Here is a 27568-nt window from a genome sequence, read left to right as displayed (position 1 = left end):
CATCAGCCAGCACTTATAGTTTTGCAAAAGACAGTCAAAATTGGTTCAAGTCATTAGATTTAACCAGCAAAACTTGCTATTTACTACTATACACAAAGTTCCTGCTTTGAAAACCTGCTCAAAGGACACCAGTAAGCAAGGTTCCTAAATACAAATTATTCTTTTCTTGGAGAGAAAATCTATCCCAGAAAAATAATAAAGATAATCATCTGTAATCTGAAAATGATTTTTCTTAAATGTTTTTAGGTCTGTATAAAGTACTGAGTAATCACAGATATAAAAAAGTGAAATTTTTACAGATATCATACATTTCTATGAACTTTGTTTCATAAGTAATAATTCATTACCTCTAATTATTGCAACTAAATTTTAGTTATTATCTATATTATTTATTATATGTTATAATTATGTCACATATAACTATAAAACAATACTATAGAATAATATTATGTAATAATGTTTATATATTATAACATTAATGAGCAATGGCCTATAGTTAATTTGCTTATGTATATATAATAAATAATGCAGTCATTTCCAGCTGTCAGACTCTTCAGGATCCATTTGGAATTTTCATTGTAAAAATACTGGAGTTGCTCCAGTTCATCTGACAGATGAGGAAACTGAGGAGACAGCATCCGAGGTCAGATTTGAATTCAGGAAGATGAGTGTTCCTGCCTCCAGGCCCATCACTTTATCCACTGCATGATCTACCTTCCCTAATAAATCACTGCTCATATTAAAAGGCAACTAACCTAAGAATGTGGAAGAGACCGGTCTTTATTGACTTTTCCAACATAAAGACAGCTTACATGATTAGAGCTCTGAAGTAATTATTCAGAAACCTGTCTTCCAGTGTTAGAAATATGTCTTTTGTTTCTTCTTCTCCTCTAGAGGCCTCTTTTAGACATTTTTCTGTTTATTAACACTATTCATTAGCACTTGTGCCATAAGGCACAAACTCAAACTTGTCATGATTATAACGGTTCAGATAAAAAGTTGGTTAAGGGGGGAAGGAGTGTCAAAACTATAATATAAGGTTATTGGCCTATGGATTTTTACTGATTCATCTTATTCCCTCCCCCCCTCACTCCTAGACCTATTTTGATTTTATAAAATCCACAGCTCTATGCACAAGGCTGTAAAGCTCATAATCTTTATAGATATTTCTACCCCAAGAGGCATAGTCAGTAGAAGGGAAAACATGAAATTTTAAGTCATTTGCTAGAAATAACAATCCAACAGGAGAGCCAGGATTCTAATTTAATCTAGTTCACTCTTCTTATCTGGACAACAGAGGAAGGAAAGAAACAGTATAGACAGCAAACAGAGAGATTGAAACATGCTTTGCTATATGACTTCATGAAAAGTTATCCAATCTGTGTCTAAGTGGACCAGTTCGTAAAAGTGGAAATACTGGTAATCATATGGCAATAGAACTTGGTTAATTAATTCAGATCAAGAAGACATATTCTAACATCCTCCCTCTTGCATAACATGTCAACGTTTTCAAAGCTGCATATATATTTCTATCTATCCATTTTATATAAGTAGTCATTCTTACTCCAGAGTCTTTATCCCCCCAAAGTACTGTTTTGGACAAGCCTACGAGTTATAAAGCCTACTAATGACTAAAATATAAAATTTACAAAGTAATCCTTAAATCTTAAAAATCAATACTTTCTACCACTAAGCTATCAAAAACACTGGGATCACAAATACACCACAGCAAATATATTTTAATGCACTGTGGTTAGGGCAATGGAGAATACAAAGAATTATGCAATTTACAGTGTTCTGGGAAAACTGACAGAGATCCATCGATTTAGAAATGAAAGGGGCACATATCTAACCTAACCCCTTCATTTTATAAAGGAGGAAACAAACTAAGGTCTAGGGAGACTAATTTACTTGTCCAAGGTAATACAGATAATTCCTAAGTCTCCCCTGATAAGAGTAATCTCCCTGAAGACTGGGACTTTCTTTGTATCCCTTAGTGTCTAACACAGTTCCAAGCACAAATAATAACATCATAAATACTCGTTGACTGTTGCAGAGCTGGGGTTTGAAATCAAGGTTTCCTGATCCTAAATATTTTTCTACTGCATCATAGCACCTCTAAATCACTTTGCATTGTACCATATTGACTCCCACCTTTGTTGGCATCTTATTGTCTTAAGACTTACATTTCAAATTACCATCTGATGGTCCAAATGGACAATTAGAGGTTAATTTTTAAAAGGATAATCACAACTTGAAATCAGTAGAATAGTTCTGAATATTTTAGTTTGCTCTAGTAAAACTGATGAAGAAAAAAAGTTGTGGATTTCAAATAGCTGTCCTGGAAATCTGAAGAAACAAAGTCATTGAAACAATCCACCTAAAATCCTAATAAATGCTATACTTAATATCATTCATAAATATAAGTACTATACCATTATAATATACAAGAATTATATATTTGTTGTAGGTTAAATTTATATATAATGAATCTATGTTTTGGTATAGTATAAATTTTATAGTCTGTGTGATTCCCTTCTTTACCAATATGTATACCTATGTTATTCAAACTTAGAACATAACTTGGACTATTTTAAATAATTAAAAAGGGAGATATAATAGTTGTGTCTTTGTTTTCAGGGCAAACTGTTAAGTCATTGCTGTGATTTATTTGATGTTCATTATCTGCTCTGAAACACAACCCTGAAAGTATTGTTCCTACATGGGAAAAGACAATCTACTTCATCATATTTTCCAGGAACACTGTGAAGAGCAAGATGAAATCCAATTCTGTATTTTAAAAGTAATTAATAACTTAATGAAGCACACAAAAATTGCCAAAATTTAGAAGTTAGGTACTCTATAATGTAGCAGAGGCACATATGGGCTAGCAGAAGATTTCAAGATTTAGTAGAAAACATTAGATTTGAAATCACACGCTGGGTTGAGTTCATATTCTGCTAATTTCTACATATATAGCCTTGCAAAATACATTCCTTCTATGATGTTTTTTGAGTCTTGTTTGTAAAATGGAGATAATTTCTATATTATCCAGGGAGGTGTTGGAATCAGCTCACATAAAGTGAGCCAATTATTAAGTTGTTAGAGTGAACACTTAAATCTCAGAAATGACAAACTGCTATTGTTTTGTTTTGTTACTGTCTAAACTTAAGAAATATAAACTAATTTTAAAATGTTTCATATATTTGGGAGAGTAGAGTTGCTGAAAAGCACATTGTAAGTAAAAAAAAAAAAAAAGCTATGTAAGGGTTATTTTTATTAGTACTGATTAAGAAGCAGCCTGGACAAGGCAGACAGACCCAGACTCAGGAGGATTTGGTTTTGAGTAGCTCCCTCTGACAAGTTCCTCTTTTGCAAACAGAATGGGATATCTTGAGGTCCCTTTCAGTTTCAGATAATGATCTTTATACATCTACTGCTTGGCTCAGGTTCAGTCAATTCCCAATGAAATCAAAGATACAATCCAAAAAAAAAATAATGATAATAATAATAGAAATGAGTCTTGAGCCTATCTTAAAGGACTGGAATCTTGGAGTTGAAGGGGAAAATTATAAACAAAGAGGGGACAGCATTCAATAATTTAATTCAAACTTTTATAAACCTCTATTATATGCCAGGCAGAAAAGCAATAGTTCAAAAGCAGGAGTGATTAAATAAGAATGTGTTCTGAGGAAAATGAATAGACCAGTTTAGATATAAAACAAAAGATTCATACCAGGGAATAGTGAGAGATAAGATTGGAACTACAGGCTAGAACTAGATAATTACTGGGGGCCTTAAAATATCAGGAAAAGCATTTGGGTGACAGTGTATAGAGGCAAAAACATTAGTCCAGAACTCAAGGATCCAAGTTCTAAGATACACTCTTCTACTGACTTGTAGCATGTATGACCTGATAGGTCCCTTATTTCAGGCCCTTAGTTTAGTTTCATCTCTAAAAGGCTGAAATTAGGCAAATCAACCTCAATGATCTCTCAAACATTCTACAAGTCTATGAGACTCTGTCCTAATAGACAATAGAAAGCCACTGAAGATTTCTGATTAAAGGAGAAAGGAGGAAGGGATGGCATGAAAGTGACAAAAGTATGTAGTATTCACTGTGAAATCTTCATAGAATTCCTTTATAATTGAAGTACCATTATCCCTTTCAAATCTTGACTTTCCCCATCACATAGCCCAGATCAGCATAAGAAATTAAATTGGGGAGGGGGGCAGCTAGGTGGCACAGTAGATAGAGCACCAGTTCTGAAGTCAGGAGGACCCGAGTTCAAATTTGATCTCAGACACTTAACACTTCCTGGCTGTGTGACCCTGGGCAAGTCACAACCCCAGTTGCCTTAGCAGGAAAAAAAAAAAAGAAAGAAAGAAATTAAATTGGAATTTTGCAGAAGCTACATCATCACACAAAGGCCAGCAGTTGACACAGAAGTTTAGGAACTCAGAAATGCATAAAATTTATGTATTATATTGTGTATCAACCCAAATTTTACAATAAGATATGATAAACACCCCATAAAAGGAAAAAAAATGCCACTACTTCTCTGGTACAAAGGGAGTGCCAAAAAAATTTTACATGGATTTTTCAGATCGAGAAGGTACTATCCCCCCAACCCTGACATGGATAAGGGATAATTGTATATGCTTTCCCTAAAGCTGCCTAGTTAAGCACTGTAAAAGTAAATGCCATTTTCTATTCTGTGATTACTGCTTTATTACTGAATGTTAACTTAAGCTCAGTCTCTTGGCTTCCTTCCTTCTTTATTTATATGTGTGTGTGTGTGTGTGTGTGTGTGTGTGTGTGTGTTTGTGTGTGAGAGAGAGAGAGAGAGAGAGAGAGAGAGAGAGAGAGAGAGAGAGAGAGAGAGAGAGAGAGAGAGAGAGAGAGAGAGAGAGAGAGAGAGAGAGAGAGAGAGAGAGAGAGAGAGAGAGAGAGAGAGAGAGAGAGAGGTGGGAGAGAGAGAGAGGTGTGAGAGAGAGAGGTGGGAGAGAGAGAGAGAGAGGTGGGAGAGAGAGAGAGAGAGGTGAGAGAGAGAGAGAGAGAGAGAGAGAGAGAGAGAGAGAGAGAGAGAGAGAGAGAGAGAGAGAGAAGGAGAAGAAGAAGAAAAAGAAGAAGAGGAGGAGGAGGAGGAGAGGGAGGGAGGGAGGGAGGGAGAGAGAGACTCCAAATCTCCTGTCCTTGGAGATGTTAATGTTTTCAGGTGAAATTGAGGTTACTTCCTTTAATTCCTGGCACTCTTCCCTTGGTCCCCCTTGCCTTCTCCAGGGAGGCAATTCTGTTTTGTCTAACTTGCCACCATGACACTGAATGTAAATCACAACATTTCAAAAATAGGTCACGTCCATAAAGGGCAAAACAAAAAAGAGAGACATACTTTGCCAGATGCTGTATTTTCCTGTTGCTATCCTGCCAAGTAACTGCCCCCACGTTCCCCTTTCAATGATTTTTTTTCAAATGATAGAGATCAAATCTTAAACTTAACTGAATTAATTCCACAGTACCTGGGACTTAAATAATCTAAAAGGTTAAAATAAACCAAAACATAATTAAAGACTTGAATAAAAATACTAATATTACAAATAATAACTAAACTACATGTTAGTTTTGTGAAATCAAACACGAACTTGTCATCTCATGGGGTTCAGTTTCTATGCAGAGATAATGACCTATAGAATGATTCAGCTCAATGAGATGACCTCCAAGATTTCTTCTAGTTCTAAAATTCTAAGATATATTGTGGCCATAATAGAAGTATTTTGACATAATGGATATCATAGCGCTGTAAAAAAAAAAAATGATGCATATAATGAATACAGAGAAGCACTGAAATACTTACATAAGCTGATGTAAAATAATAAACAAACAAAAAAACCCAAAAAAACAGTATTCACAATGACTACAACAATGCAAATGGAAAGAACAAGAACCACAACAACAAACTTGGCCTCAAAGATATGAGATCTCCCTTTATACCTTTGCAGGGATCTAGTAGTATGAAATATTGCTTATATTATAAATTTTTTCATCATGTTGATCAATTTTACTGATTTTTTCCTCTTCTTTTGTGAATTCATTTTTTAAAAAATATTTTTAAAAGGGAAAAGGACCCACATGTGCAAAAATGTTTATAACAGCCCTATTTGTAGTGGCAAAAAATTGGAAACTGAGTGGATGCTCATCAGTTGGGAAATGATTGAATGAGTTACGGTTTATGAATGCAATAGAATATTCTATAAGAAATGATGAGGAGGCTGATTTCAGAAATCCTAAGTGAAATGAATAGAACCAAGAGAAAATTGTATATAGCAACAAGATTATGTGATGATCAACTGTGATATATTTGGCTCTTTTCAACATTGAGGTGATTGAAGGCAATTCCAATAGACTCGTGATAAAAAGAACCATCTTCCTCCAGATTATGGAGACTGAATTATGGACCAAAGCATAATATTTTTACCTTCTTTTCTTGTTTTTGTTGTGTTTTTTTTGTTGTGTTTTTTTTCTTTCACCTTTTGAACTGATTTTTCTTGTGCAGCATGACAATATGGTATATATTTAGAAGAACTGTACATGTTTAACCTACTATATTGGATTGCTTGTTGTCTGGGGAGGGGAGGAAGAAAGAGGGAAGGAGAAAAATTTGGAACACAAGATTTTACAAAAGTGAATGTTGAAAATTATCTTTGCATGTATTTGGAAAAAATCAAAAGCTATAAAAATATAAAAGAAACAAAAAAGAAAGAAAATATTTCATACAAAAATATATTTTTTAGTTTCAGGTATGGTTTTTTGAGAGGGACGGGACTATAAAGGGGAGGAAATGGTGAATTTTAGGCAATAAAAAATTCAAAAGAACAATAAAAGTGTTTTTAAAAATTAAAAAAGAGTATTTTGAAATTAGCGCTTATTAGTATAATAATAAAAATGTTTGTTAGATATCATGAGGAAACCAGAGTCAGATTGCATTTCTGGGCTCTGTCAATTATATTCCACAATTCAGAGTACATGAAGAAATTAGCAAATTATTTTTTGTATACTAAAAGATGGAATGGACTGATAAGTTATGCAAAATTATCCCCAAACTCCTAATTGAATTTCTCATAAATTAGCTATATCTCCCTTCTCTGAATACAAGAAAGACATGAGGAGTGAGGAAAGGATACAACCATATTATTGAGAGCCCACTAAGACTAAGAACTTACTTCTTTCGCTTCCTACAACTTATCATTCTTCTAAGTCTATATTCACATGGCCCTGCTTCTCTACTAGCTGTGGGCACTCGTATCTCATAATCACAGTAAGATGAGCAGGGTAGAAAACAGAATAAATTTCTTGACTCTGATCATGCTGAATATTTTCAGGTCTAAATTATCGAGACAGTCTCAGCTTCCAGGCCACATACTATGTCCTGATGCTAATAAAAGAGCAAAATCACAAATCTTTTATGGTATTTGCTAAGAGTGATTCAGTTCATGGCTCTCATCATACTGGTTTTTTTTCTGGAGGATATACTGTACCGAGAAGGTCCTTCACAAATGTTCAACAGGGGCCCCACAACACTCATTACTGTTCTCTCTAAAACAGTCACTCCATCTATATACTCAAACAACTATCAGCAAAACAGCGGAAGTTCTGCAAATTTCTCTCTTTACTTTTTCTCTTGTGAAACTCGGACTTACTCTGCTCCATTAGCTAGATGACAGGAAATGCCATAAGCTCAGATGCTAGCTAGCATCCTGTCCCCTAAAGGAACTGGCTTAACCACTGTCCCATACACAGAGGTTGTCAGACTTTAGAGTGAGTCTGAAAGACCTGAAAGTCCTATAAGAGGCTGTATTGATAGCATGACATGTAACAAACTCAATAACAGAAATTAAAACATGCAGATATTTTGATTTTTATGCTCCAGTTATGTATCTTAGATAACAAAATGTGAGTCGATTCCCTCCCTTTTTAGTAAGAATTAGAGACAAGTGGTGAACTAGAGTTGGGAGAATTGGGTTCAGCTGAGTAACCTTGAGCAGCTAGGGACAGCTAGACAGGGTCCAGAGTCAGAAATCCCTGAATTCAAATTCAACCTTAAACCCTTACTAGCTATATGACCCTGGGCAAGTCACTTAATCTTGTTTGCCTCAGTTTCCTCATCTGTAAAATGAGATAGAAAAGCAAATGGCAAACCTCCAAATGAAGTCATGAAGAATCTGACATAAATGAAATGACTAAACAACAAAAATCTTGAGCTAGTCAAATCTCTCAGCTTCAGTTTCCTTATCTGTAAAAGGAAAGGATTGGACTAGATGAATTGCAAGGTATCTTGCAGCACAACAGCAAATAATTTTAGGTTTAAAGAATCTCCCCAAATACCTTCTGGCTCTAGAAATCTGTGGTTCTATTACTATTCAGAGAAGGAGGAAGTGTTTAAAAGTCTGGCTAACTCAAACCAGGGACTAAAGTGATAATAATTGCTACCATTTTCTTGGCTCTTTAAGGTTTGCAAAGCACTTTACAAACATTTACTTCATTTGATTTTTCAGACTGTAAGCTCTTAGAGCAGCAGAGACTGTCTTTTGCCTCTTTTTGCATCTTTGTTTGCCTTAACACAGTGCCTGGAACATAGCTGTTGTTGTCCAGTTGCATCACGTCCAACTCTGACTCCAAGGATCTGTCTATGGGATTTTTTTAGTAGAGGTATTGAAGTAGTTTGCCATTTCCTTCTCCAATGTGTCCCCATTTCTTTTTTTTTTTTCCTAAGGCTGGGGTTAAGTGACTTGCCCAGGGTCACACAGCTAGGAAGTGTTAAGTGTCTGAGACCAGATTTGAACTCAGGTCCTCCTGAATTCAGGGCTGGTGCTCTATCCACTGTACCACCTTGCTGCCCCCGTGTCCCCATTTCTACAGAGGAGGCAGATAAAGTCTTACTGTGTATAATAGGCACTTAATAAATATTTACTGATTGAGCCTCACAATGATGCTGAGAGGTAGATGTTCTTGTAGTTTAATTACTTCAGTCATATGACTCTTCATGTCCCCATTTTGGGGTCTCCTTGGCAGAGATACTGAGACAATTTACCATTTTCTTCTTCAACTTATTTTACAGATGAGGAAACTGAGGGCAAACAGGGTTAAGTGACTTGCCCAGAGTCACACAGCTAGTTAATGTCTAAGGACAGATTTGAACTCAGGAAGATGAGGGTTTTTTTTTTTTGACACTATGCCTGCCCCTTAAACTAGGTGTCCCTGAAACAATAGCACTCAATTAAGTTGTTTTTGATCATTTCAAAAATAACATGGGAGGTTTTAAGATAGAAACTTAAGTGATAGTAGTTCAGTCAAGCAAAATCATAGTCATTTTCATAGTTGTAAATCCACTTGTTAGGTTCTTACTAAGTTCTAAGTCGGTATTTAAGAATTCTCTAGTTGCACCTTTGGTTCAGACTTTAAGGGGAGTTTACAACTTTGAACTTCTAAGGAGAAGTTTACACAACCTTTAAAAGGAGCAAGTTCATTGGTTGAAGTAATTTTCCCACAAGCCCCTGAGTTCTTACGCGCCCATTCTCAGCAAGGATAAAAGAGGCAACATTGAGCCTGGAGAAGAGTCTGGCTGGGAGATTGAGTCTAGATAGTGGTCGGGAGGGAGAGGCTGGCAGGAAGCTCCAGAAGCTTCCTAAGAAACCTGTTCACAGAGAAAAGACTTTACAGAAAGGAAGGAGATTTCCTCCTAGAGAAGGGTTATAATTGAAGAGACTACAGGTCCTTTACATTCACTGACATTTTTTTTTTTTTAATGGATACAATAAACATGCATTGATTAAGCACCTACTATGTGGTAGGTATCCTGACAAGACTAATACCTACCTGCCTTTTAAGGTCAGTCATGATATTTCAAGCTCTTACTGGGGCTTTGCTTAGGACATTGGACCTCTAATATATCTAAATCCATGTGATTACTCGACATACTTAACAGATTTTTACTGAAGAAGAGAACTTAACAGCAGCAGCAATCAATAAAATGTATTGAATGCCCATCACACTAAACATTTGATATCTTAATGTACTAGCATTAGAAATTCTTGAAAATAAATTGGATATGCTTAAAATAATAAATAGGCATTTAAAATCCCAAAGACAAATGCCTAATGCACAAGGCAAGGGTAGTTTTAAAATGAAGTTGGTTTTTATTTTCAGGGATACAAATCAAGCCAAACTTTCCACTTTTGGACTACCACAGTTCAAAAATATCTTAAGACTTAAAAAAGAAACAACTCTGGAAATAAAATTCACTTCCAGAATGGCTACTTTTCCTAAAACTTGGCATTTGAGTTCCCTCTATACCCAAATTATAGAAAACAAAAGTTTAAAAATAAACTCATCCTTTTTTAGTTAAAATAATAATTCTTCTAAATTGTGTGTTTCTATTTGGCACAAGGTAGAGAATGAGCTATATAGTGTTATTCTAATATCCAACGTTATCCTAACATGAGTATAATGATGCAGGTACAAGGGGAAAAGGAAGAAAATAAGCATTTATTAAGTACCTACTGTGTGCTAGTCACTATTATCAGTACTTAACAAATATTATCTCCGGTGACAAAGACTTTTAGTTCTTTTGAAGGTCTATCGCCTAGTACACAGGTTATCCCATGTCTCAATCCTCCTTACCATATATCCCATACCAATTGTAGGGGCCCAATTCAAGTTGAAATTTAGGAGTCTACATGAAACTTCTAATATGCAAAATTCTCAGTCTTAACCCGTGTTATTGAGACAACATAAAAGATTATAGTCGTTAAAGATAAATGCATGATACACAATTATAACTCTTTTGAGAGCATCTTATTACATTTTCACACTCCTATTATGACAAATCTCTAAGACAACTAAGGCCTTCAGTTTGCTTGGCCAAGAGCAATATAAGCATGTGTTAAACAAAATCTTTCCCAGGACATGTTGGGGCCTGTCCATTTATATTATGGAATGTATTTCAACTCTTGCCCCACATGATAAACAATGTTAAAGCAATACTAGAGTGAAATGAAAACTGAACTAAATGTCATTAGACCTGGATTCCAATCTTATTGAAATGTGGTTAAGGGATCAAGGGAAAAGTCACTTGATTTCCTCAACTGTAAAACTGGAATAATAATGGGTTCAAAAAGACAAGAATACAAAAAAGAAATAAGGGAAGTCTTGAATTCATGTGGGAAAAAAAGAGCAATATAAGGATTTCAGTTAAAGGCAATTTTATTTTGAACAAAGATAAGTATAATATCTATCAAAAAGGGAGGTAAGAGTCCCATGAGAATTTGTATTAATAAGACCATGTTTGTAATATTATATTAAATTCAATTATATCTAAATATTTTGTAAGCATCTCTTATGGACAGAACACTACACTAGATACTTGATGAAATACAGTGTTAAATTAGACTTAGGAACTCCCCTCATGAAGGGTACAGAGTTTAGGAGAAACATAGACAAATTGGAGTTAGTTCATTGATGGAATGTACTTTGTCCTTGCACAATTGCAGGTGTTTAATTGAATTGAATATCATTAAATTGAATCAAACTTGGGAGAGGACCTCCTCCTCCAAGCCAGATGACAAGGCAGAAATAATATCACCTGAAAAAGGCTTGAAACAATCAGGAAATTCAAGCAGTATAGAAAAAAAAAAAAAGATACAGGAGTGAAAGACTAGTGCCAGAGGAATTAAACATTCTATGCATCAAAATACTTTCCATGACCCAAGATCTGTAAAGCCTCATGGAGCAGCTGTTCGCTGCTAAAAGCTACAATATTTGCAATGTTGTTGTCTGTCCATTGTTTTCAGAGAGTATCCCTGACATCAGGAGGGTGAAGTCTTGACTTGCAGTCAACAATAGCCTCACTCTTTCTTCTAGAGACATTCAACTTGAGTGGCCAGACAAAAATCAGATGACTGAATTATCTGGCACCTTCAAAGTCAGACCAACTCGAATTGCTTCTTAGGAACTCCTTCAGCTACCTTCCTAGCTGTTGGAACAACTTGGTCTTCACCCATTCTGCTAGGAGAAGTCTGAGGTAAATATTCCCTAAGTTATCAACAGATTTGAGTCCTGTCGGTTACCTTCAACCTGGTTTAACCTGTCTGCTGAGATAGTTTGAGGGGGTGTGGCAGCTGGAGCCACAGGTGAGAGAATTGGGAGACAGGTGGACACAAAAGGTGGATGAACAGCCCCAGAAAGGGCTCATCAAGTCAACCCCTTAAGTGTTCTTCCTCTCTGAACACACCGTGCACCCCAATGTTTGCAATAACTATGCGATAGCATAGTTAAACTCCAAGTGATCAGAAACATGACTAAGAAAGTGTCTGGTACAGAGTAAGCACCATGTAAATGTTAACTATTATTAATATTAGTAGCACTGTAGTATTATCAATCTCTACACTGACAGAGACTGACAATCAAATTTAGGTGAGGAATTTAAGCTAAAGTTACCAACTGGACTAGACTAACCCAAAGTAGGAGTATCATCACCTTAGAAACATAGGAATTAAAATTAGAAGAAACTTTGGAAGTAATCTAGTCCAAAGTCCAGTTTTACTGATAAGAAAATAGATGCCTAGAGGGGAGAAGTGAATTTGTCCCCAAGCCCCATTCCCTATATAACAAAAGGGAAGGGGTAATTGGACCTGGAATCAAGAGCATTTGGGTTCAATGACATATACTAGCTATGTAACTGTGAACAGATCACTTAATGTCTCTGTGTACTTCATGTCTTCATCCAAGGAATGGGGACAAAAATATTTTTATTTCTGCCTCACAGGGATTTAACTGTGATCATGTGTGTGATGTGCATAGCAAGCCAGATCTCAGGTAACTGGGGAGAAGTCTTTATAACTGGCATTGTGCTAGAAGAATCATATATGGGTACTTAATAAATTATTTATTTGCTTGTTGTGTAACAAGACATAAGTTGTTTCCCTGTATACAATGTAAGCCCTCTTCCGGCAAATACCATTTCCCTTTTGTTTTTTTTTATTCCTAACAGTTGGCAAGTACTTCATAAATGTCAATATATCAGCTACCTAGAAGGACAACACCAAATTTCTGAATGATTCCTTATTTGGCTAAGGGTAATTATATATGATCATTGGTTCTAATAAAAGGGTAATGTGATTGATTAAACAGCAAAAATTTTAGGAAGAGTTCTTTAAACTTTTAATATCTAAAAGTTCAATTTCTCAGTGCTCAGATACTTGGTGAACCTAAACTACAGAGCAATCAGGATGTTGTTTCTTTCATTTTAATCTTTCATTTTAAGGTTTTCAATATGTCTAACTATAACCTAGAAAAAGAAATGGACTAAGACCCCACATAAGAGTAGAGCTATTTGCTCAAATTCATTTATTTGCTTTCATTAGACCATGAAATTACCTTGAATAAAGACAAAGTGCATATAACACTCTCCAAGCCAAATTAATTATTTGCTCTGCACTTATAATCATTTATCATTTTCCTCAATTTCCTCTATCCTATCTACCCTCTTCCTCCTCCCACCTCCAAACATGACCAGAGCCATGCCTTTGTTCATATTTCTCATCCCTTAACCTGGATGAATCCTTCCTATAAAGCCCAATTCATTTTGCTACTTCTTCCACAAAACCTTCTCTTAACACTGTCCCAGATGGAAAGTTTTTTTTTTCTTTTGCTAGAGTCCCAGTGGCATTTTGCTCCTATCTCTTCCCTTTATTTTTAGATTCTTTTGTATATTTGTGTACATCTTCTCTGTGTCCCACAATTAAACTGTAAGCTCTTTAAAGGCATGACCCTTTCTTACTTATTCTCATAGCTCCTCTAATAGTCAGCAAAAATTTTTACACACAGTAGAATTCTGTGGCTTTTTATTATATTCCATTAAAATGATTGAACCCATTCTATAAAATTCAACTCATTTTGCTACCTCCACCATAAAACCTTCCCTTAACACCATCCCAAATGGAAATGATTTTTTCTTCTGCTAGACCCTATCTTACTGATTCTTATATTTCCTCCAGCAGCCAGCACAATTTCTTTCATATACTAGGTGTTCTATAACTTTTTATTATATTCTATTAAAATGTTGGTCCTAAAGCAATGTGAGTAGCAGGAAGCCAAGGCCACAGTTCAGTCCTCAGGGGAATACAGGAAGAGGACAAGGGATGAAGCAGAAAATTAAGAAAGTCAAGAATTACCTGGACTCAGCTTGGACAATCTAGGAAATGAGCCTCAGCTGGGTAAGAAGCTGCTCTATGCTCCTTCTGATGATTCTCTAATGCTGCAACTAATATACTTCGTTTAGTGATAATATCTAAAAGCTTAATTATAATAGCCATAATTTAACCAATTAGAGATCCCTATGGGTAAAATTACCTGCCTTCTTTTAAAACACAACTACCCCTAAGTGGAATTTCAGTTATTTATCCTTTAGTACAAATTAATTTAACCAGAGTGCTTGCTTCCTTCTTAACCAGCTCATTCTCTATTGAACTGAGCAAGATATAGGTATTCTGATGAGAGGAAGAAGAGATTGTATAGGGTAGCCTGCTGGTATTAAGATTTGAGTTTGAATCTTACATTAGACAACAGCTGCTTGACTTAACATTTCTGAGTTTCCATTTCTTCATCTGTAAAATGAGGGCCTGACACATTTAAGTCAAGTCAATGGCCTTTATTAAGGTTACACCATCCCTTGTACTAAGCTCTGGGGATAATAAAAAAGGTAAAAGCCAGTCCCTGTACTTGGGGAGCTCACAGTCTAATGGAAGAGATGAGATGAAAAAACTCTGTACCAATAACCTAGAATATGTAAGATAAATTAGAGATAACCATTACCAGGAAGGCATTAGCATAAAGGAGGAATGAAAAAGACTTCCTGTGGAAGGTAGGATTTTAGGTGAAACTTGAAGAAAGCTAGGGAAGCCAGAAGGCAAAGAGAAAGAGGGAGAAAGTCCCCAACGAGGAATGATAAATGATAGGAAGGAAGATGATAAGTGACCTGGAAGGAAGACAGCCACTTTACAACACATGAATGGTATTATACAAGATAATGTGGAAAACTCCAAAAGTTCCAGAACTGCTGGTGGGGGAAAGATCTGCATTCTCAATATAACCCAATTGCAGCAACAACTGTTTCCAATTTTCACCCCTGGGCAAATCACTTAATAAATCATAGACTATCATAACTTGAAAGGCTCTTTAAATCACCTAGCATAATCCCTTCATTTGACAGGATTAGAAAATTAAGATGCAGAGGTAAAATTATTTGCTTAAGGTCATAGTGCTGGAGGGCCTGGATCCAACATCATCTGACCAGTGTACAGAGAAAAATCATAATAGTATAGAATTAGAGCTGAAAGGGACTTTAAAGAACAGTTGTCCAGTTGTCCAGTTCCCAGGACCCCCTCTTAATAATGAGGAAACAGAGGTTCAAAAAGTTAGATGTCTTGGCCAGGATCACACATCTACTAAGTGTCTAAATATATGAATCCAGATTTTCCTGACTCCAAGTTTAACACTTAACTGTGATGCTCTTTGCACCAAACCACATCAATTTTTACATATTTGTTTGGTTTTGGCTCTAGGTGAGAGAATGATTTTGATTTCTTCTCTTTAAATTAAATAAATACTAAATTAAATACTAAGGTGTCCTATATCCTTGTTATACAAGTGTCCTGTAAAGTCTTGTCATAATGGGTGGGTGGTGTGTTCCACATGGCTTGAACTTCATGGTATCTACTTCTTCAATTTTTTCTAGTTCTCCAAAGACAAATTCTGTCTGACCTCAAGAGGCAGAATAATAATAATGAGGGAGAAGGGGACCAATATAGAGAGGAAGTTTTACAGTTGACATGAGGAAGAGCAATTAGAGCTGTTTAAATCCAGAATGGAAAGTAGCTTCCTCACCCCAGTTTGCAGCTTGCAGCATTCCTTATATGGCAGCCCATTAGGGAAAATGGGAATTGGTTAGATTTTTTTCAAGAAAAATCCTGGGCATGGTCTATTTTTTGTACTTCCAATTTGGGGGCTTATTCCAAATTAGAGATAATCCCACCATACCTATCTCACTCCCTATTTCTCAGCCTCCTGCTTTTTTCTGTAGTGCTGACTGAGGTCATTCTGCAGGAAAATTGAGGAGTGGAGTTGAATGGTATGTAAAAATGGACAATAAAAGCTTACTATTTATCAGTTTAAAAAAATACTAGAAGTTTGGACGCCTTCAAGCAGAGACTAGAAAACAACTAGATGGAGATTAATTTTGAGGGGACTATTGCTCAAGAATAGGTTGGAATAAATAGCCCCTGAGGTTCTTTTCAGCTCTTAAATTTTGTTGTTTATGAAACTAGGATTGTAGTATGTGAATTAATGTAGAGAAAAAGGATCTCTTTAAATGAATTCCTTTCTTCCAATTTGACTTTCACATATTTATTTTACAATATCCTCTCAGCTTTTGGGAGATAGATTTCTATTTTACATGTAACCTTTATAAAAATATTAATCCAGATAATTTGACTTTAAAAAAACTGCTTATTTACAATTTTTTAAAATGATGGCAATTAAGCACAGTACAAGGTCTTCATTTAAGGGAAACAACTAGAAGTCAGGAGTTATAAGCCCCAGCCATTATACTTAGCTGAACACAAACATAAAACTGTCATTGAGCTAATGATAGAAATCTCATTCATGCTTTGTCAAACATTTCAGCTGAAAAGAGGAATTGCTTAGTTCATTCCAGTACTACTGAAAAGGTCAGCTGGGAGAAAGCTTGGAATCCTGCTTTTACAGAGAGCACTGCATTTTCTGATTAATAATGAGTTAAAGTTTTAGGATCCTACCATTTTCTTGGGGAGAAGGGGAAGAAAATATTAGACATGTTCATACTTGGCATCCTCAACTGAATATTTTAAAACTGAACTTTTACATGTTTCTTCAAAGCTAGAGATTCTAAAATCTCTTACAGGTTCTGCAAAAAAAAAAAAAAAAAAAAAAAAATTAAAAAGATATTAAATTGTATAGGCCATCTACCTAGTCGAAAAAGCACAACTCCCCGGCTTTGTAGGTAATAGCTAAAAGATTTCCCCATATGACACCAAGATGAACCCTATTAAAATAAAACATTTGAAGGACTTAAAAGTTCTGATCAACATAATGACTAATCACAATTCCAGAGGAGCAATGATGAAGCACACTACCCACCTCCTGACAAATTGTGATTGGTCATTGTATTGATCAGAATTCTTTTTTTTTTTTTTTTTTTTTTTTTTTTTTTTTTTTTTTTTTTTTTTTTTTTTTTTTGCTGAGGCAGTTGGGGTTAAAGTAACTTGTACAGGATCACACAGCTAGGAAGTGTTAAGTGTCTGAGGTCATATTTGAAGTCAGCTCCTCCTGACTTCAGGGCTGGTGCTCTATCTACTGCACCACCTAGCTGCCGCTGTTGATGAAAATTCTTAAATTCTTTTCAAAACTCTAAAATCAAATGTACTTTTAAGTAGGTAAAGGATTTTAGTAAAACAAATATGTTAACAATATAAGCATGGGGACACCAAACAACAAAGTTACTAGTGGTTCTGCCTCTGTTTACCACAGACTGTTAAGCTGCTGAATTGGAATGCAAAAATTCCAAAAAGTTTGCAGTTAAATCTAGGAATTCATTCATTTTAAGCTTTTGTTCCAGGATTTCCCATGTAGGGAACTTATTAAACCTAAACATTTACTAAAGCACTTCAATTACTTGAGAGAGAAAAAATACCATCCTCTGATAAACGGTGACTCTACCTTATTACTATTTAAGCCAGGGATAGAGGATAACGAGTTTAGAATGTTGTAAAGGGTATTCTTGCCCCTCTCTGCTATCTTACTAGTATTCTTATACTTTACTCCTCTCTATGCACTCTATAACTCCAGTGACACCGGTCTTTTTGCTATTCCTTAAACAAAACACTTCCTCTCCAGACTTTTCATTTTCACTGGCTGTTCCCCATGCCCAGAATCATCTCCCTTCTCATTTCTACCTCCTGGCTTCTTTCAAGTCTCAGCCAAAATCACACCTTTTACAAGAAGTCTTTCTGGGCCCTTTCTCACTGAGATCATCTCCAATTAATCCTCTGTGTGTGTGTTGTTTGCATGTAATTGTTTCATGTCATCGTCCTCATTAGAACATTAATTCTTTAAAGACAGGATTAATCTTTTGCCTCTCCTCCCCCCCCCCCTTTTTTTGTTATCTCCAGCACTTAGCACAATACCTGACACAAAGCAGGCTCTTAATACATAGATTAGACTCCATGTCCACTGTGGCCCCTTCCAACTTTCTGATTCTGTAAACTATAACCAGCACCATTAGCTTTTCTGCTGAAGCTTTTCCTGTTCTTGGCAGACAAAGGCTGTTCTGTGTGGTATTTGCAGAGCTGCAGAAACTGGAGTTTGGGGCAGCAGGAGCTTTATTGAGCCCAAGAGGTTACACTGTATACTCATATCCTTTTAAAGCCTGGTTAACACTGCAAATGGGGAAAGAAAGTGTGTCAGGCCCATATGTTTCTAACTTAATTGATCCCTGAAACCACAGTTATGAAAACTACCTCTCAAATAATTTTGATAGCAATAAATGGCAAAAGCTAATGGAAATGGAAGGTCCTGGTTTCTGGTTCAGCATGCTGACAATAAGTAAGAATGCTCTCTTAGTTAACTGAGTAGGGGTACTTTAAATTATATACATTATGCTCTGGCATTGAAAAGAGATGTATTGGAAGCATATATCTCACCCCATAAACTAATGACACGAGAACATGTGGTCCATGAAAATACACTTGTAGGGAAGTCTTTAGTCCTAATTACAGAGCAACAAGGAAGATTGCTAAGAGTAGCACAGACAACATTCAGAAGTTCAGAAGGTCTTGAAAAACTTAAGCTCTTGTATCAGAATTTCCCTGTTTTCCTCTCATTTCCTTCTCCAATTGGATCTGATTTCTCAATCTTAAGTAAACAGGCACACCTGCCAATTCTCTCATAAGATTTAACAGCCTGAATTAGCGGAGTAACAGTGTATACCATGGTGTTAAACTGATGTCTTTAGACAGTTTCCAAAAAGAAAATTATTTGTAGCTGTCTCAAGCCCCACATTCCTGTGGTTTCCTTCGCTACCACTGTTTTCATTTGAATGCTATAGCTTGGCAAGATGAGGAGTGAAGATATCCACCTACTCAGACATCTAGAATACATTAACTTTTCTTTTTCTTCCCTTTTATATTAAGTTTACTAAGACTTTGTTTATCTAGTTAGTCTATCTCTTAATATTGGTCACTAGTTAGCAAATAGGACAGATGACCCCTTGGCAGAAAGTCTATACTATCAAATATTTGTTCTGCTGCAGAATTTTGTGGAATGACCCAGCTATTGCTTAAAAGGGCATGACCTTTACTTCTATAAGGAAAATTTTAAATCTGAAGTCCTCAAATTCAGAGAAGCATGGGGAGACATATGAACTAATGTAGTGTAAATTAAACATAACCAGGAAAATAATGAATACAGTGTTTAAAACAATGAAAATAAAAAGAACATGAATATAAGTGTAATTGCAATAGCCAACATTGGTTCCAAAGAAGAGAAGAAGAAAGTTTCCTTCCTGCTTCCACTGAAATCAGGTAGGGAAAGAATACTGCAGCCATTATCATATATGGTCTTCATGTCATTTGACTTTTGCTTAACTGTTTTTATTTGTGACAATATATCCAGAAATGATTATCATAAAAACAAAAGACAACAAAATAAAAATTTCCAAACCCTAAGCTATGAAATAAATTTCCCAAAGTCAGAGTAAAGAGATAGTAGAATAGATAAAATCTCTAACTTCTACATGGCTGCAAGACATTTCTTTCATTTATGAAGGAAAGGAGCAGGTAGCTCAGGCAAGAGTACCTCACTCCTAAAGTGCATTGGGGATCTTTCTTCACTGTTTCTATTGTATGGAATCATCTTCTATAACTTATAGCTATGAACATTCCAACCACAATGACATCATATTGCAATAAGTATATGTCCTAATCCACCTCAGTCTGAACTGGCCATGCTAAAAAATAACTGGCCCACAATTGTTAGATTTCAAGAATACTTTCTTCTCTGCTATAGGAAATCCCATAAAATATAATAAAAAAGGAAAGAAAAAACCTCACTTTCTGACTGCTGCCTCTCAATCTTCCTTCACTATAGCTCCAAAGGGAGTGATAGACAACATAACCAATTCAAAGCTATTTGCTTTTACAGTGAGCATTAACTAATAAGCACTGTGAGTCTATTCTGATTCTTTAATACAGAATGATTTAGTCATTCATTCTTAAATCATTCATTAATTCAACCAAGATTTACTTAAGAGCACCATTAGTCATTGAGGGAAGATACAAAGTTTAAATAGGAAAAAGTCCTTGCTTTCTGTGTTGCTTACAGTCTAAGTAGAGAAGGAGAACATCAAACACATAACCAGATAAGCAAAGTATTATATAATAAATATAGAGTTGTAGAAAATTAAGTATTATGTGAGATGGAATCAGGGGAAGGTAGGTAAAAAATGAAGGGAAAACTTTATGAGAATGATGTTATTTTATTTTATTTTATTTTTGGTGAGAAAATTAGGGTTAAGTGACTTCCCCAGGGTCACACAACTAGGAAGTGTTAAATGTCTGAGGCCATATTTGAACTCAGGTCCTCCTGACTTCAGGGTTGGTGCTCTATCTACTGCATCACCTAGCTTCCCTGAATGATGTTATTTTAGTTGGGCTTTGAAGAAAAGTTAAGAATTCAGAAACCTGAAGGAGGGAAAAGATGGACATACCAGAGCTAAAAACAAAATGATACATGAGATCAGAGAGAGGAAAGGCCATGACTAAATAGGGATATTTCATAGTGGGAATTCATGAAGGAAATACCATAAGAGCTGATTTTTAAAGGATTGATAGAAATTCAATAGGTCAGGAAGGGGTGGATAAATGAGCTTGAATTGTGTTGAAAGGTGGAGATAGAAAATAGCAGTTCGGTTCAGATAGCACATATAATATTCTAACAGGGTAATAAGAGATAAGAATGGAAATATTCCACATTTATAGAGTTCTTTAAAGTTTACAATGGTAGTGCCCAAACTGTTGAAGGTCTTTATATCAGGCAAAGAAGTTTAAACTTTGCTTTTTAGGCTCTCAAACATATATCCATAATGGAGCTGAACAATAATCACAACCCACATTCCTGGTGAGTTCGGCCTCCATCTCTTTCCTCCCCACATTACCCCAAGCAAAAAAAAAAAAAAAGATTCAGTTTCAATTTCAATTCTCTTCGAACACATATGGTCCCAGTTGTGGATGTGTGAGCAAAAATTTCTAGAGCCAGATAGAGAGACCAGATACTTCAGTAAATAAAGCATTTGCATCTCTACTCATGGTGCTAACTATTCTCATTTGTCAGCTGGTTCCCTCTCTTGCCAATAAAGCAATCCTCATCATCAAGGTGACTTCGTTAGACAGAGATAGATTCTAAATAGTTTCTGCTTTTATTTCGACATAACTTTCAGAGGATCATGGATTTAGAGCTACAAGAAACTATGGGGATGTATATAATTCAACCCATTCATCTTATAGATTAGGAAACTGAGGCTTAGAGAGTCCTGAATAATTCACCTTAAATAATATAAGTAATAAATAAATCATACAAGCCAAAATCTGAACCTAGGTTCTAACTTCAAATCTACCAATCTTACTACTCTATCATCCCTATCAGTGGTCCTTTGTATGATCCTTACCTGCCATGTATCCTTCCTTTGGTCCAAAGAATTCTGCAATATGTAGTTTTCTCCTACTATCACCACATTCTGAAATTACTTTGAATACCACACCACATCTCATCCTCGCCCAAAAGAAATAAATGAAGAAAATAAATGAGCAAAAAGTTTCCAGCTCTTTTTGCTACATATAAAAGAGGATTAAGTCAGTGGCTCCAGAATTCTTCAAAATATGAAAATTTCTTTGTAACATAAAGCTTTGCAGATACGCATATGATGGGTGACCAGGTATAGTAGGAAGTCAGAAAGACTTCATGAGTTCAAATGAGTTCAAATCTGGCCTTAGACATTTATTAGCTATGTGACTTAAGTCACTTAACTCTGTTTGCCTCAGTACCTCATGAGTAAAATGATCTGGAGAACAAAATAGCAAACCACTCTAGTATCTCTGCCAAGAAAACACTAAATGGGGTTATGAAGTCAGACATGATTGAACAGCAACAAAGGCAATGGCATATTCTTGTTTTCTTTCTTTCAGTGGACAGATTAATTTTTTTCCTCACTGTTTAACAATGTTAAGAAGTGTGTCTGGTTTAGCAAATAAATGGAGATCATTTCATTTGCTTTCCATTCTTTAATGGTCCTATTAATTTCCCACATTAGTATGTTTTCTACAGAATCAAATTGTCTACTTTGGGGTGGATGCAACTATGACTCATTCAAACAATGGTATTTTATAGTTAGCCAAGTGCTTAGAACACCATCTTCTACACTCCATCCCTACTCTCACTTGTTACTTGTCTGTTCATCCTCTTCAATTATTATATTACATGAAGACTTCCCAATTCCCCCTCAGTATCTGTGTATCCCACAAGTGAGTTCTTTTGAGGCTTCCACTTGAGAGGCAGGTCTAGCCCAGCCACGTTTCATTGCCAGAAGGATTTTCCCAGCATGCCTTCCACATCCACATCTTATCTCCACCCCTGTTTCTTGGTTTTCTTCCATCTGAATGTAGCTCCTTGAGGAGAGGAGCTATTTTTCTTTTTGCTTCCATTTGTATCTCCTCTGCTTCACAAAGTGGCATAAAGCAAATAAATGTTTGTTATCTATCTTTCCAATTTGAAATTATGCCAATGAAGTGATTAAAATTAAATAATTTTTAATTATAAATATATATATGTGTGTGTGTGTATAATAAAAAAAAATAAAGTTGACTTATCCAGATATCCTGGTGCTAGGCATATAATGAAAAAAGGTCTGTGATAGAAAAAGTCCACATATATTAAAATACAACAACACTTGTTCAGGTAGCAAAGAACAAGAAACAAAGTTGAAGTCTATCCATTTTGTTGCTATTGTTTTTGTTCAGTCACATCCACTTCCTTTCAACCGCATTTGGGTTTTTGTTTGTTTGTTTTGGCAAAGATACTTTAGTGGTTTGCCTTTTCCTTCTCCAGCTTATATTACAGATAAGGAAACTGAGGTAAACAGAGTTATATGACTTATGTACGGCCACACAATTAGTGAGACTTCCTGACTTCAGACTCAGTACTCTATGCTTTGTCATATTCCTGTCCTTGTCCATTCCCAGGAGAAGGACTAAACACATTATGCTAGTAGAATGTAAGGTAATATTACTGAGCTTCAAAACCCTCTAAAAGGAGTTCTCAACCTAGGGTTCACACATAGATTTCAGAGGGGTTTGGGAACTTGGATGGGGAAAAAATCGTGTCTACATTTCAATATAATTGGTTTCTCCTGTAATTTTCATGTTATACTTTATGTATTCTTAAAAATTATTCCAAGAAAGGATCCAGAAGTTCCACTAAACAGATGAGTTGATGACACAAAAAAAGGCAAGAGTTGCTGCTCTATAAATCTTTTCCAGTGATCCTCGCTATACACTCTCCACTTGAAATCACATAGCAAAAATTAGTTGCAATATAAATTTTTTCAGTTAAATCCTATCTCCTCAATATTCTCATGTATGCAAAACTTGAGTAGCTAGGTGGTGCAATGGATAGAGTACTGAACCTGAAGTTAGGAAGATTCATCTTCCCGAGTTCAAATCTAACCTCACTTACTAGCTGTGTGGCTCTGGGCAAATCACTTAACCTTGTTTCCCTCAATTTCCTCATCTGTAAAATGAGCTGGAGAAGGAAATAGCAAACTACTTCTGTATTTTTGCAAAAAAAAAAAAAAAAAAAGATACAACTAAAATGATTGGACTCACATCTTTTACTAAACTATACAATCCTGAGAACAAGAACCTAGTATTAAATTTCTGTATCTCCCAAAGTGAAGGTCTTCATAGGAGTAAGGGAGGCAAGGGACAGAAGAAAAGAAAAAAATTATAGAGGATTTTGATGAGCAAATGTGAGACTGAGTTTCAGGGGCAGGAGTGTCCCCTAGTATTTAAGACTCAGCAGCTTTCAACCTTATATCCCTTGGCTGTCGAGAAATGCCTGAGGAACTCAGGGGAGGGTGTGATAGCTCTGTTTAGGTCGAGGATATTTGGAATGTTGAGGGCCTCACCCCATTCCTACCATGCCAAGGAATTACACATTTACAAGACTAAAAGGAAGGAAGATTTCTGGCTATCTCCAATATTATCCATTTCCATGCCAATAATAACTTATTTTTTTTTAATTTGTGTTATATGCCTAATAACAACAAGTCAAATAAATGTAGAAAAATAGGATACTGTTTTTAAATTGGGGAGTATTATTAAGACTTGGTAATAATCTTTACAGTCTGATAACACCAGAAAAGTGTGCTATTTTTTCAGTACCAAGTTTAAAAATTAGCTACAATTCATATTCTCTACATTATCTCCAGAATCTTGTAGGTACTCCAAAAGTGCAAAAATTCTATCCATCATCTAAGATATCACTGGAGGGCCAAAGTCATATATTTTGAAGAGGGGAAGAAAATCCTATTTAATAGTATAAAAAGAAGAAATTACAAACGAGACTAAGATGAGCCATAATAAAACTAACAAAAAAAAAAACAAAAAAAAACCATACAGTCTGTTCATGTGTATAAGTAGAAGTTTCAGAGGCTCTAAAGATTAGAGATTAGAAGGGAGCAAAGGATGCCCAGCCACATGTACTGGATAGGACAAACAACTAAAATTAATTCTTTGTTTTCGTGCTTACTCTGAAGATGGGGTGAGAAAAGAGCAGAGACAGATACCAGGAGACTTTATCTCCCAAGGGAAGTCCACAGAATACAAAGGAAATCAGAATCAAGCCAAGTTGATAAGCCTCCAAGTCCAAAAAAAAAAAAAAAAAAAAAAAAAACCCTTCCCCAACTATGGAAGGAAGCAGCTAGAGAGATAGTGAAATCCTCAGCAGATAAATTTTCTATACTTTTCTAATGAACTTAGAAAACTATACTCCAGAATCAGGGGTTCTCAAACTATGGCTTTCGGGCCAGATGCTGCCTGCTGAGGAGGTTTATGCAGCTGCCCTGGTTATGGCAAATGGGCTGAGGGGCGGAGACAGAGTGTGAGGTTTTGTTTTTACTATAGTCTGGCCCTCCAACAGTCTGAGGGACAGTGAACTGGCCCCCTATTTAAAAAGTTTGAGGACCAGTGCTCCAGATTGTTCCCAAAGCTTAAGTCACTTGTTTTAAAAGTTTCACCAAAGAATATTCTGGGATAAGATGGTCTGTGTTCATTATAGTTAGGAGTATTGCGCAATGAATATTGCTTTAGGACCAAATTGGAGAATTCATATACTTTCACCACTTTCACCATTAACTAGCTAAAATATTTTAGAAAAAAAATGAAAAAGGCATTTGGCACAATGTAGTTTTTTTGTTTCATTTAATTTATTTTTACCATTCTGAATTTTTGACCAAAACTTCTTTTCCTTTCTTCCTTTCCTAGGGATAGGATTTGACAAACCTTTCTGACTTGGACTTAGTACTTGCTTGATCATGCTCCTCACCAGATGGAGGAGCTAGGTGGTATACAGCTAGTCTAGAGTCAGGAAGACTAATCTTTCCACCTTCAAATCTGGCCTCAGATATTAACAAGCTGTGTGACTGGGCAAATCACTTGTTTACCTCAGTTTCCTCATCTGTAAAATGAGAAGGAAATGGCAAACCATTCCAATATCTTTGCAAGAAAAGTCAGACCTGACTGAAAAATGACCAAATAGCACCACAATGTATCAGATTATATGGAGGCTCAGATGAAATAATGTGCATAAAGTACTTTGCAAATCTTAAACTGGTTCCAAGGCTTATTGTACATTATTTCTCTTCATAGGCACTATAATTTAGCTAGATGGACATTTCTGCTAAATCTTACCCCTCTCTCTATCAAATATTTCATCACCCCGCTCTCTCTAGCTTTGTAAAAGCTGCCCTCTATGCTGAAATATACTCTTTTTTTTTTTTTTTTTTTTTTTTAACCTTTAACTCTTAGGAGCTACTTCCTTCCAAAGACACTCCTTCTCCAGCTGCTGGTGCTTCTCCTCCCATCCCATCTCACATTACATTAAATTTATTTTCCAGATAGAAAGATAGATATGAAGATAAACACACACATGCATATACCTGTGCATACATACATATAAATGTACAATAAATATGTATATTATAAATATATACTTAAAATTGTTGTTTTAAGTTCCTTGAGAATAGTAATCTTTTTTGTTTTTCTATATGTATAGAGTAGAAGCTAAATAAATGCTTGTTGCTTAATTCACATATAAATCTTATTTCATACATTCAGCTCTTCACTAAGATCCAGTCTGAAAATTTTGTTTTCATCAATGCCTCCAATGTAGATATATCTATATTGTTCATGACAGCCAATAATGTCCTGCAAGTTTTGATCTAGAGCCATCTTGGAGTGCATTCTTTTGCATAGAAAACTCATATTTTTAAAAGTCAAGATTATTGGTTTACTTGAGTTTTTTTTCCTTTATCCCACTTGTGTGCTTCAGATCAAGCACATCATCTAGAGAAGAGAATTTACTGGGGAAAAGGGAGAGAGAAGAGGGGTTGAAAGGCTGTTGAGTAGATGTTGGCTTGTCTATTTATTGCTTTGTGGTTAGATTCAATATTGATACAGGTTAGCAATCATCTTGGCACTGAATTTTGGCTGCATGAGAATTATTTTAAATTAAATTGCTATAAAGCCAACTTATATTTGTAAAAGAATAAATTACAAATTCAGATCCTGGTCAAAGTATGAAGCTTTCTCATATTACACAGCTTTAGTTTATAATTCTACCTCTTACCAGAGATCATAAGTTAAAAGCTCTTACAAATTTAACAGTTTACATTTAACAGATAAGCCTTGCCTAAAGTATTTGCTTTTGACTCCTATATTGATACAAGAACATAGAATACTTGTTCAGTGGTCTATCTGGAGACAGAATATGATACATAAGATTTAAGATGCTTACAGATTGACAGATTTCAAGATGAAAGAGGCTTCGGAGATGACCCAATCCAATCCCTTCATTTTGCAGATAAGGTAACTGAAGCCTGGAGAAGTCAGATAATTTGTCCAAGATCACTTGAGTAGAGAATAATAGAACTGGAATCACAAGGACAGTATACACTAAAGCTAATATAAATATAATTATTCAAATTATTTTCAAGGTTTGATATTTGGTTTTTTAAACTTATATAGTGGGCTTGATTTTTACAATTCCTACTTGAAAAAATCATTTTGAACAAACAAGATTAGATGTAACTTTCAATTTGATCATTTTCAGAAATGGTACCAAATCAAACTCTCTGGGACTTTTTGAACA

General features: G+C 35.5%; 1 protein-coding gene across 14 annotated transcripts in view; it reads right to left on the bottom strand.

Moving 5' to 3' along the window:
• ANKRD44 (ankyrin repeat domain 44) overlaps window positions 1-27568 on the bottom strand; it is a 344106-nt gene that overhangs the window by 201926 nt on the left and 114612 nt on the right. The window contains exon 1 of one of the 14 annotated variants that reach the window (XM_074302792.1): window positions 21813-23618. The exons of the other annotated variants lie outside the window; for them this stretch is intronic. The gene's annotated coding sequence lies outside the window, so the exon portion shown is untranslated. Of the gene's footprint in view, window positions 1-21812; window positions 23619-27568 lie in introns of those variants that run through there. 14 annotated transcript variants of the gene reach the window in all.

The sequence above is a fragment of the Sminthopsis crassicaudata genome, chromosome 3 (assembly GCF_048593235.1).
Source record: "Sminthopsis crassicaudata isolate SCR6 chromosome 3, ASM4859323v1, whole genome shotgun sequence".
Taxonomy (NCBI): domain Eukaryota; kingdom Metazoa; phylum Chordata; class Mammalia; order Dasyuromorphia; family Dasyuridae; genus Sminthopsis; species Sminthopsis crassicaudata.
The sequence above is the reverse complement of the archived record's forward strand: the minus strand, read 5'-3'. Positions and strand labels throughout refer to the sequence as shown.